Source organism: Diadema antillarum, unplaced genomic scaffold (assembly GCF_040938485.1).
Source record: "Diadema antillarum isolate AM-2024a unplaced genomic scaffold, OU_Dant_1.0 seq00001629_RagTag, whole genome shotgun sequence".
NCBI classification, from domain to species: Eukaryota; Metazoa; Echinodermata; class Echinoidea; order Diadematoida; family Diadematidae; genus Diadema; species Diadema antillarum.
Genome location: NW_027272338.1, coordinates 293981 through 306459, shown reverse-complemented (window position 1 = coordinate 306459; position 12479 = coordinate 293981). Strand labels below are relative to the sequence as shown.

At 37.9% G+C, this 12479-nt stretch overlaps 1 pseudogene; it reads left to right on the top strand.

Moving 5' to 3' along the window:
• LOC139711243 (uncharacterized) overlaps window positions 1–12098 on the top strand; it is a 94890-nt pseudogene extending 82792 nt beyond the window's left edge.
• The last annotated feature ends 381 nt before the right edge of the window (window positions 12099–12479 follow it).

The following is a 12479-nucleotide window of genomic DNA, read 5'->3' as shown; positions in this document are numbered from 1 at the left end:
CTATGCGTGTGAAATTTGTACACATTTGACTCACTGTCACAGAAAGGATTGTTCTTGATCACAACAGTTTAGTATTCTGTCCCTCAACAACAGTAACAACATCAGCAACACCAAATCATAATATCTTCGCTTTTTACAGCCTCTCTCAAATGGCAATGTCGCATTCTTCTTCTTTTTTTTCATTACACAGAAATTTTCTGAGCATAGTTATCTTTGCACATCACTAGAGGTGTGTTATTGTGACATATATTTGCATATTGTTATAGTCATCATAGCAAAACCCGTTTCGTGTTGTTTGCTATGTAATTTCATATCATTTTTTTTCTCTCTCTCTATTCAGTACATTATTGAAATCTGCGATATCCTGCTGGACGAAGAGTACCTAGATCTGTGGTTGGATATTCAACGGGTATGTATCATAGATATAGTTGAATATAAACATAAAGAAAAAAGCTATATATGCGTATATACTATAATACATAGTATTTACGTATGGTGTTTGTGTTTGTGTGTATTATATATACATGCCAATGTTGTTGAGGAAATGCGATATTAGTCGTGTTAGTTGTTTACTTTTTAAGTTTTCAGGATTAACCTATAGAGTTTGAAAATAGTGGAATAGCAGCAGTCTGGACGAGACTATTATTTTAATCAACATTCAGGTATGAAGTCCCATTCAATGACATCATTGGCTTACAAGACCATAGATTTTGTATCATCGATTCACAATGATATCAACTATCATTGCGTCAACCATTCATCTTTTAGAGATTCCCGCAGCATATTGCCATTGTCAAATTGTATTTATCGGTATTGTAGTTCGTTGTCATTTGAAAAAAAAAACACAAGAAGACGGTGAATCGCGAACCTTCTTTTATTTGAATTTTCCCCAGGCGTTTCCCGTCTACGCTTCGGTGATAGAGACTGTCGACGTAGCATCGTTGGCGATAGCAAACCTTTTATCGACTCCTGGAAGCCTGAAGTCTCATGTCAAAAATATCAGTAAGTATCTCAAAATCTGATTGAACAGAGAGGTTTTAAATCTGTTTAATATTATATTCACCAAATAATTACTATATCTTGCTTGTTCTCTTTCTAATCTTAAATCACAAGCCATTGAAAAAGCATATTTTTTCAAGTTTTGCATTAAGACTGTGACTTCATGACTCTGTTTCCGTTTGACTGATTGCGATTTGGATAGGATTTTAACAGATAAATTATGGCATGTATCTCATGCATGGTACTGAGCAAAAATTAACTAAAAGAAGAAATTTGCATGTAATGGACTGGCGGTTCTCTTCAGTTTCTGTCTCTTTAAGTCTTGAAATTTGACAAAGAAGTAAAAATAGTAAAATCATATAAAGGTAATAATTTATAGTAATAGAAGTATATAATAATATTATAGGTGGTAGTAGCAGTAGTAGTAGTAGTAGTAGCCGTCGTCGTCGTAGTAGTAGTAGTAGTGATAGTAGTAGTATAGTAGAAGTATATTATTTATGTTATTAGTACAACAAGAAGTAGTAGTAGGTAGCATCAGCAATATATTAGAAGTAGTAATAATAGCAATTTATCACTGTTAATCTTCCCGTTCTCTTTTCCCCAGACTATGAAATGATCAAAGACACATGGCAGAACATCACAGAGAATGGGGAGTACATCTTTCAGATTGGTGAGGGAGAAGGTATCATCATCCCAGAGACTTATCTCGACATCATCGACTTCCAGAGTAAGTAGTAGTCATCGGAGACATCGTTGCTCGTCAGCATGTATCATCCGAGGCTGTGCCTTTGAATGATAATCATATCAAAATGATATGTCTTTCTGTTAGCCAGAATCATCGTCTATCAGCACATTACATCTCTTTGATGATGAAGAGCTAATGTTATAACGCCACCTGATTCTCTCCCCCCCCCCTTTTTTTTTCGGAGGGGAAACAAAATGTTGATTTAACGTAATCAGCGCTTTTTTAAAGACGTTTGACATACCTTGCTCCGAACTCGTTTACACTACCATTTGCGCATGGTCTTTCTTTTACTTTAATATTAAATCCAACGTAAAGATTTTGTTGAAAATAAGAGTTTGAATACAATATTCAGTTATACCTCAGTTACGATCAAAGTTGATTCCTGTAAGGGACACAATCATTTTCCTAAATCTAGTAACAGGCAAACACGCACATCTCTTCTTTTTTTCTCACTCTCAGTTCATGAATTGTGATCTATTATTTTGGATTTTAAATAGCAGTGCCATGTCGTGAAAAACGTGACTAACCATTATGTTTCAAAATGTCATAAAATGTTACAAATGATGTATGTAAGTATATCGACACATTGTAGAATATTCATCCATCTATCTATGTTATCTATGTCTATATTAGGTGATGACGTGGTTGGTTTGGTCGCCGTCCAGTACAAAGGGGTCAGTGACGTCATGGGCAGGAACTATACAAGGGCGTCGGTCACCGACTCCATCAGGGCTATGATGAGGTGAGGTGTCAAGTGCTTAATTGTGTGTGAGTGTCTGTCAGTTTGCGTGTCTGTGTATATCTGTATATTTGTGTGTATTCAATGTATTACTTGTTCATCGTGGTTTCATTCGTCCGTGCACTTACTTAATAAGATTGCATCATTCCAAATCATTATAGACTATTTATTTCGATATTTTTTTTCTTGGAGAATCGGCATCAACATATAAAAACAAATTTGATCTGATTCATGGTATATGTGGACATTTCACTCAACCGTTCAGGTAATAATTTTGTTATTTCACGTACATTTATAATTGCTGATAAATCTGCCTTCGACTGTAGTATTCCTCTAAACTTAAACAAACTTATTTCTTATTGCTACAGACGAAATACTTGTGACAAAACAACAGTTGACTTATCCGACGAAAGGTTAAAAAAATGAGGAAATACTCTGCAGATATGTAACTTACCCCGTGAAATTCTTTGCAGATTGTTTTATTAAATGGCACATGTTTTTTCCGTTTGTAGATAACAATGCAAACATCACGTTCAACACAAATTTCTCATACCCAAACAAATTCATTTTGTCCTATTTTCCACAGTGATTACCGACCTCGCATATTGGCTAATGACGTCATATCTTTAACTGCGATTCGGGTGCCGGACTTCAGTGGGACAAGTGTACCGGTTTTCTATAAATTCAACAATCTCGAGAAGGTCTGTATACGCTGTCAGTCAATTAACATCAACATTATTCCTTTTTCAATCAAACCATGATAACTTGTCAGTGATGTTAAAACAACTTTGTTAGCACTACGATTGACTTTATGTGAACTCACAATGTCATATATGAAATGATTTTTCCTTTACATGTTTTATTGACTTCAAAGGACAAAACACAACACCTGATATGAACAAAGTCTATACATATGACAAATGAATGTCTGGTTGAGTGAAGAAATTAAGTGTTGATGCTACCATCATACACTCGTCATTTGTTAGCAATCTGTCGCAATATGTTCTCATAATCTTGGCTTTTCATCTTGGTTTGAAAATTACGAAATCTCAAAATAGTTTGTTTTTTGTTTTGTTTTTCTGCAGAAAGCAAGACACCACGATGTTGTGTGCGTCTTCTGGAACTTCGATAAATAGTAAGTTTACGACCGATTCGTATTCATGTCATAGGCCTAGGTTATTTTTATCAAGCTTATAAGAAATTCGCATTTTGATAGAGGAATTGCTCTCTTAATTTGATATAATAATTCAATAATAACATATATTGATTATAACAATGATGATGATAATGACTTCTCCTCCCTCTGCTTTTAGTATTAGAGCATTCTGCTGTATGTTTCTTGAAAACGATCCTAAGTTTGTGTGGTTCGACTGGCTAATAATATTTCTTACGTGGTTTGTCTTTGTCAGTACGGACGATGGGGGCGTTTGGGATGATGAAGGTTGCTACTATGTCGCCTCGGGCTCGGACGCATGGTCGTCACAGTGTATGTGTAACCATACCACCAACTTTGGCCTGCTCTTCCTCGAACATGATCCAGAGGTAACTATGGGTTCAATTTGAACAGATATCGTCCCTGTCTTGAGTATGTGTAACTGTAATTAAGAGACGAGTTCACGTAATTGTGTGTCTTGGGCCTGCATGAGAGCGCGATTTGTTATATGAACTAAATTCTTGCGTGTGAGAATTGTTGTTTTCACTTTAAACCGTTTCATAAAAGATGCTAGGATGGCGACCCTTGCTGGAATAGCAACTTCACGTAGCAACAGCCAATCAGGAATGTTGGATTCTTGTCATTACCACGACAATTGACATTCCAGCAAGAGTTGCTTTCATAGCAACCTTTTATGAAATTGGTTCCAGAACTTGCGTTATTGAAACATGGAGCCCTGCTGAAAATTGATTTTCCTTTTGAGTTATGATGAACTAGAGACTGTCCAATTTGATTGTGACTGCGGAATTCTAAAGCCATTAATGTTTCTATTTCCATGATTTCTTCTTCTTTTTTTACAGTTCATTGACTGGCACTTTATCATCCAGACATGGCTGTGGTCGATAGGTGCTGCTGTATCTGTGCTGCCCCTCTTTCCTTTCTTCTTCTACCTCATCTACCTTACGTAAGTTTGCGTCTCATTATTTTCATTACTGTTGCTGTTGTTTTTGTGCATGTTGATCCTACCTTCCCTATTTTTATTGATTTATGAATCTGACATCAATTGGAAATCAATGACAAACTACACTCACATTCTCTACATATTATTTATCATTGTTTAGCATTTTATTATCATAGTATTATTTTTTTATAGTTCATCGCATACACTTAGTGCATATGATAAAGAAATATCATGTAAACTTCTGTTCACGTATTTAGTCTATAAAGACATTTAATATACCTTAAATTCGGAGCTACCAAGCCTCACACATTCTGCGTGAGACTCAAGCATTTAGGAGCCATCTCACGATCTCACGCATGGCACCCATTTTTCTCACGCATCGGGCGAAGTCTGCAACTTGGGCCTATAATAATGAGCACAGCTCAAAAGATTACAGTGATAGTTGCAAATGAAGGTATATTTCCCTTTTGTCTTTCAAAATAAGTAAAAATTAGTCACTAGTTAAGTATGCACCTGATCGCACCATTAAGTTGAAATTTGAAAAAGCTCCCTACCGTGGGAGGCCACAGGGGGGAAAAAAACCCTCCCACACCCTCGCTCGCGCGCACATTACTTAGCATGCCGAGATGCCGAGTCATGCAAATCTCACTCATAAATTTTTTTTTGAACTTGGCATCCCTGTAAATTGTCAGTCCTGTTAGGTCCTAGCATGCTGATTCAGCGAACCTTTATTTGAAAAGAATGTCATGATTAATCATGACGGAATCTATCCGCCGTGACAAAAACTTTAGTGCCCTACAATTTGTTTCCCTACATTTTTTTTTCGACACACATGTTAGATGAGCATTGTCATGCAGATCTTAGCTTGATTTGAAATTAATATTGTACTTTGTGAGAAATTATCTTTCTCTCATTATTGTGCCTGTCACAGGACAATAAATTCCAAGCGACGCTCTGCACAGATCAACTTCGTGTTCAGCCTTATCATGATGCTTCTCATATTGGCAACAAATGAAGTCGGCAAGTGGAAAAACGTAAGTACAATAAACGACCCTCACTTTCCACATATTTGGAGCATGATAACTCTGATCAAAATAAATCGATATGTGTGAAGCATGAATGATAGCATTCTACCATATCCTAGAATTTTATCATTGTGAAAGTTTTCAGCCACTTATTTCAGCTCTTTCCCCATTGTTTACGGCAAAGCCCTTGTCATGCTTCTGGCAGAAATTATCATGACTATTAAAATTCTCACGGTTGACTTAGGGATATGAAGAAAAGAACAATATCCTTACGTTCTTGTGCAGAATTGTAAACAGTGCCATAAAACGTTTTGATTTGACCACCAAAATACTTAAAAAGCCCTTTTAATTCGGCTGAAAAAAGAATGCGAAAGAAAGTTATTTTTTGTAAATGTCAGCTGTAAATATGAGAGGAAATAATTAGTTCATTGTCTTTTTGTAAATGAAAATTATTCATTCACAATTAGGTTAATTCGTTTGTTCCTCTTTAAGCTTCCATTGCATGTGCTTTCCTCTAAAATGTGTAAGGCTCTAAAATGTGCTTGTAGTAAATCACTGCCAGTGTGTTATACCTACGCTATGACTTTGTCACTGCGTTCTCTTGTCATCCGAATTCAACTTATACAGAGTGCGTACGTGTGTATGGGCTTTGGGATCGGAATGCACCTGTTTACAGTGTCGACGTTCAGCTGGCTCTTCGTGATCAGCATACTCCTCTTTACCAGGGTGACGGAGCTCACCGACAAGGAAGCGTCACACTGGTTCTGCGTTCTCATTGGCTGGGGTAAGTCACGTGTTCAGGGGCGAATGTGGCAGTGACACCCGTTACATGCAACGCCTCCTTGCATCTTGTTTTAAAGGGGAATTCTGATGACCAGCTTTTTTATAATCTATCAATTAGACACAATCACATGACTCTAGAATTCACTAGTGGTAATAAACAATTCAGTACATAATGATGCTGGGAATAAAATGATGTCTTGGCTGTCGGCATAGGAATATTGTAAAGTACAGTACTGTTCAACAATCACACATTCCATGACGGCAAGCAACGGTGCCGGGATGAAATGTTCGTTACAAGAAAGTAATTATAGGATGTAATCCTGCGTCATACCAGGAAAAAACAATCAAACAAACTTTGTCAACAAGCTGGAGGAGTTCTTTTCTTTACAATGCACGACGTCTTACGATTCGTAACAATTCAAAGTGGATAGCGTTAATTTAAATATATTCTTCTCTTGTTAAGTATCATTCAACTTAATCATAATTTGTATCTGGTTTCTTTCCTTGCTATTCCAGGCTTACCTTTCGTGACTGTTGGCGTGTCAGCAGGCATGATGTACCCTGAATACGGAATAGGGCCTAGGTGAGCTAATTTTTTCTTCGTCATGTTGTCGTCAGTAATGTTGTTCTATGTTCTTGCTCTCATGATGCTGCATTTTAAGATACTAGGGTCATTCTCAAAATATCAAATGAAATAAAAAAATCATATCTCTTGTTAACGTCATGACTATCGCTGATACATGATGTACCTATTGTCAGTTCAAGTTGTTGTTGACAGATTTTGTGAACAAGGTCTTTATTGTTGTTAGTTTTACGCACCTTGTTTTCTGTTACCAAAAAAAAGTGATGTCTGTATGCTTTTGTCGAAAAATGAAAATAGATTGAATCTAATTTGATTTAATTTAATTGCACTGAATAGTTCTTGACAAATTCAATGTAACACGTGTCTTCGTGCTTACAAATTCTTTTCAAGGAGACATAATGTTAAGTTTATCATATTCATCAATTCAATCAGTCTTGATACAGACTGTATTTTATGTTTGGTTGTGTATCTTTTCATCCTATTTCGTGCGCCTCAGTTTCGTGCAACCAACAAGAACGATGCAGCAAAAGCTGATAATTAATAATATAATTGATTAAAGTGAAAATAGATTGATTTCATACTATTACGTTTTATAACAAAGATATCTATACTTGTTTTTTTCTTCTCTAAACGACAGATGCTGGTTTAATGATGCCAGTAACATCAAACTTGCCTTTTTAGTTCCCGTTGCGGTGTTTGGAGTGGTAAGTATGATGATGCAAAATAAACATGTCTTGAATCAGACTTCTGGGGGCATTTCGTGAAGTATTTTGTCCGACAAAGTTGTCGGACAAATTTGCTATCAGCCAATCAGATGCAAGGATATCAGTAGCATGTAACAGTTTGTCAGAAAAATATCCAACCAAAACGCTTCATGAAATCCCCCAGTTCTGACATGACATGCACCGAGCAGAGTAGTCAAGAGTCAATGACAGTTAATGGTACCTGTACCACATGAATATTTAATGAAAGTTTTAAATGTAATAATGTTCTAATGGGCAGTTAAGGGCAAACACCTCAAACAACACATTTTCCCATCGTATTCTCGTATACGGAATAAATTCCCCTAGTTTAGCTATTACAGTTGTTAAACAATTTTAAAAATGTTAATCAATATTTCTTTGTTTTTTCCCTACAGTTCACAATCTTACTTCTGCTGGCATCCATCCGAGCCATTTTGCAATCGGGCAAGGTCATCCTCTTCGAGCGAGAAAAGGAGGAACTCCTTAAATTGAGGTGATACTCCACTTCTTATGATATTCAAAAATTAAAATAACACTTTTAGATGATGAAGCTCAGTTAATTGGAATGACATGTGTAGATGAAAGCATATTTTCCTTTTTCGATATTGAAGAAGAAATTTTGTCACGTATCTCTCTCTCGCTCTGAAGGGAAAAGCTTAATTATATCATTATTTGCTCTCCCACACACTCTGTGGTCTGAAAACCAGCGGTGTGACCAACGTTAAGTCTTCTCACTCAGAGCTTTTGTTACATTAAAGTCCGACGTTATTTTCTATTACCATGGAAACCTACCCGAGTACAGACGATCTCATTAGATTGTGTAAATCTCTTCCGTTTTCCTGTCTCAGCTCACTTGTGATGCAATTTCCGATGTACCCAGACATTCTCCAGGAATACAAGTGCATCCCGTTTCGCTATACAGGTTGACTGACTGCTGTTAACTATAGATGTTGATGTATTGTATCTGTACTTTTCTCCAAGCTATCTCGTTGTTTCTGTTTATTTTGGAATGCAGGACAACATGTCTGTGCTTCCTGATCATGTCGCCCGAGTTGATACTCTTCTACTTCTGTGGCCAGTTCTCGTTCGTCAACCCCATGATAGGCTACGCCTTTGGAGCACTCATGCCTTTCCAGGTGAGTAACGCTCTATCCCGTGGCCTACTTCGCACTTCAACATTGCAGTTTTCCAAGTGATGTCAAAATGTAGCGAATTGAAAACGGAAATAGCAAAAGGAATAAGAATAATGAGCGTTTGAAATGATAATGATGCCACTAAATAACATGACAGCTGGAGTAAATTTATTCATTTATAATTATCAAGAATAGTTTGATTATGGCAACACTATTATCATTGACACATATAAATATATCTATTTAATTGTTTCAAGGATAGAGAAGGCACAATGATAAAGTTTGTACAGGAATGTCTGTAGTATTTCCTTCCAAAAGGAAGGTTTTTTTTTTTTTCGTTTGATACAAGGATTCTAGTTGACAATACATTTCTTTTAACGTGCTTTGTGACCAAATCTTTTGCAGGGTATCATAGTCGTCGTGCTGGAGATGCGCTTGAACAAAGAGGTAAGTATGTTTTACAAGTTCTTATTACATACCAGCATGTTAACTGACAGAAACGGTTAGCACCGCTATTCCAGAAAATGTGCAAAACTCATAAAATCACCATAATGGCTAGTAACCGATACGATCTTTCATTCGGCAACGGAATAGTACGTTAAATATAGCTCTGCAGGGTACAAATATACTACAATATGCATACAAAAATAAATACTTCGTCAACTTTTAACAAACGCTGTTAGCAGATTGATTTAAAAATGAATTTGTTGATCCTTCTTTTTTCCGCAGTTACCGGAAGCATTGAAGCTGAAGAAGAACCCACCAAAGGAATTGAAGGACGAATACGACATTTGGGTGAGTAATGACAAATTGGTTTTTCGTCAGACAGAAAGCCATTATTATTATTATTATATACCATAAGGAACGGTAAGACGGGGTGATCAAATAGAAAATAAAAGATAAGAAAAAAAACAAAAGGAAGAGCAAGAGCAAAAGTGTGTGTGCTTATTGAATGTGTCTGGGGAAGGTGGTAAAGGAGAAATCATAAATATTTAACGCTGCAATGATGCATCAACACGATCTTATCTTTACTTCGTTCAATTGCGATCTTGTCAAACAGTTTCAGGCATTGTCTGTCCACGCAGAAATCCAGAAGTTTTTACTGTTCTCTTGCATTGATGTGTGGATTCGATTTCAAAGTACCTCTCTGTATAAGTGCAAAGACACCTTTACATAAATAATAAAATCGCTCTGTCACACTGTACACGGGAGCACACCATAACAATATTGATGTTATTTCTTATGTTATTGGTCTCAACGAACTCAACGTCTGAACTTTAGTTGGAACGTACGATTAAGTTTTAGTTAAACTCAAAATACGTTCTTTTATAACTTATTTCCAGGCTGAGGAGTTGGACGAAGCTGTGAGAGCCGATTCATGTAAGTAACTTTGTTTTGTTCCATTGTTCATGTAAGAAAGGGATGGTAGAAACAAATCAACATGGAAATACTGACAACGTTATCTCTAAATCTTTTTCCTCATTGTTGTTGGTATTTTGACATGTCCAGCCGTCTATGTCAGTCTTTTAAAAAATTCAGAGTAGACGCTATTTAGTCGTTGTGCCAATTCTGAAGTTTGCATAATGTGTAATCTGTCGAAAAAGGAGTCGGTAGAACTTCAAAATTATGTGTTGCATCTTAGCAACGATATCGAAAGATTTCCACTGCTGATACAATTATACTTTAAGTTTCCATGTATGAGGAAAAAGACAGTGTTCATATGTTTCTCGCTGCTATTCCACGACAACAATTTCCTCTCCCTTTATTTTATTCTACAGCCCTAGCCAAGGAGCAAGAATACTTTGGAAACGAAAGGGTGAAATCGAGACAGGTGAGAAAAAAAAATGTCAATACATTTACCCCTTTTCTGTATGCCAGAGCGTTTGTCAGTTTGTACACAGGAAGAATTAATGTAATAGAGCATGTAGCTCTGTGGTTTATGCAGAGAAAATTTGCACCTGACATTTGCCCAAAGTCCTTCCTTGTTCCTGCAGCATGCGCTTGTCAGTATGTAGGTTGTTTAGTCCATACTGTCTATTTCACTAATACGGTAAAGGCATAAAGTCGATCTCACCAAAAACAAACAAAAAGAAACGACTCAACTGTCTTCCTATATTTTGTTAGTCGTACAGATTTAATACTCAGCCACAAACATAAAGTTAAGAGGTATTTTCCAATTCATTACACAAGACATAAACGCTTGGGACATAAGGATGCGTTACTATACTTGAAATATTCAATCTATAATACCACTTTTGATTTCAACTTGCTATTTTGTCTAAACGGATTCGAAGGTCTCAGCAGATTTAAAAGGAAAAGCTTTAGCTTTAATGACGTATACACTACTCATGAAACGTTCTCTCACAAAGTGTAATAAAGTGTTATTTGTCAGTTTAATGGAGACAGGCATCGTTCTACTCGCTATGTAATCATCACGCATGAAGATTATTTCCCCGTTCAAATTTAGGCTATATCCATTTCTTCGTCTCCATTTCAGTCGATGCTGTCCATGCGAGGTATCAAGCTGGCAAGAGCCGCGCACGCCACCAACATGATCGGTTCCAGGCCCCAGATGGTCGGAGGGACGGGCTCCAGAAATACGAAGAAAACGAAGAAAAGGAAGAAGAAGAAGTCTAAGATCATTTCAGACCAGGAGGCCCGCCAGCAGGCTGATGGGGAGAGCCGCGGTCGCAATTCCACAGAGCCGACGGGACCGCCGGGCAAGCCAAAAGTGGGTTTTATTCATACGGACTACTCGGAGCTCGATCCCCCTTTCGGGAAGAAGAGCACTGCCGAGGATATCGCCGCCAATTTACCCAAGAGTCCACCGCCGGAGAACGCCGGGGAGGAGGACGCCCAGCGGGAAGGGTCCACGGAGGAAGACGCCGACGCAGCCTAGTCCGCTGCCTCGCAGTCCCTCTCTGCCCGGCGCGCCGGACGACCCCGAGGAGACTTTCGAGAACTTCCTCGCGCCGCCGCCGCGCACGAAAGGCGACGGCGCAAGCCCGCTCGGAGAGCGCAACTCGCCCGAGGGCGCGGACAATGAAGGCTACGAGGATGATGAAATACTACGACGAGAACGGCGAATACTACGATGACGAAGAGTACTATGGGGACGACTACGGAGAAGGAGAGTACGATGAAAATGGCGAGTACTACGATGATTACGGAGACTATGACGATTACGGCGATTATGAGTACGATGAAGAATACGACGAAAATGCAGAATATTGATTGGCTCCGAACTGTGCGGGTAACCTTTTGCTAGTGAACACTTGCATGTCATGAATTGACCCATTACCATTCTCACGAGATCAATGAGATCATGATTAATAGCAGAATTGCCACATACAAGATGTGTACAGTATGAAACACTTGCAATGTGAAAAGCCAGGCTAATATCACCGCAATACATGCCTGTAAGGTTCATGGACGATTCTGATTTACCAATGTAAGCAAAAAATGTCAATATTTCGCTGGTTGCTACTTGAAGCATTCCACAATTGACTGTTAAATCTATAAGCACACTGTCACTTGTGCAATACACACTCCAGATCTTGATGTGTGAAGCCGCCTGTTCGTTGCGATGAAATGCTGCCTTTAGGTTTGTCAATT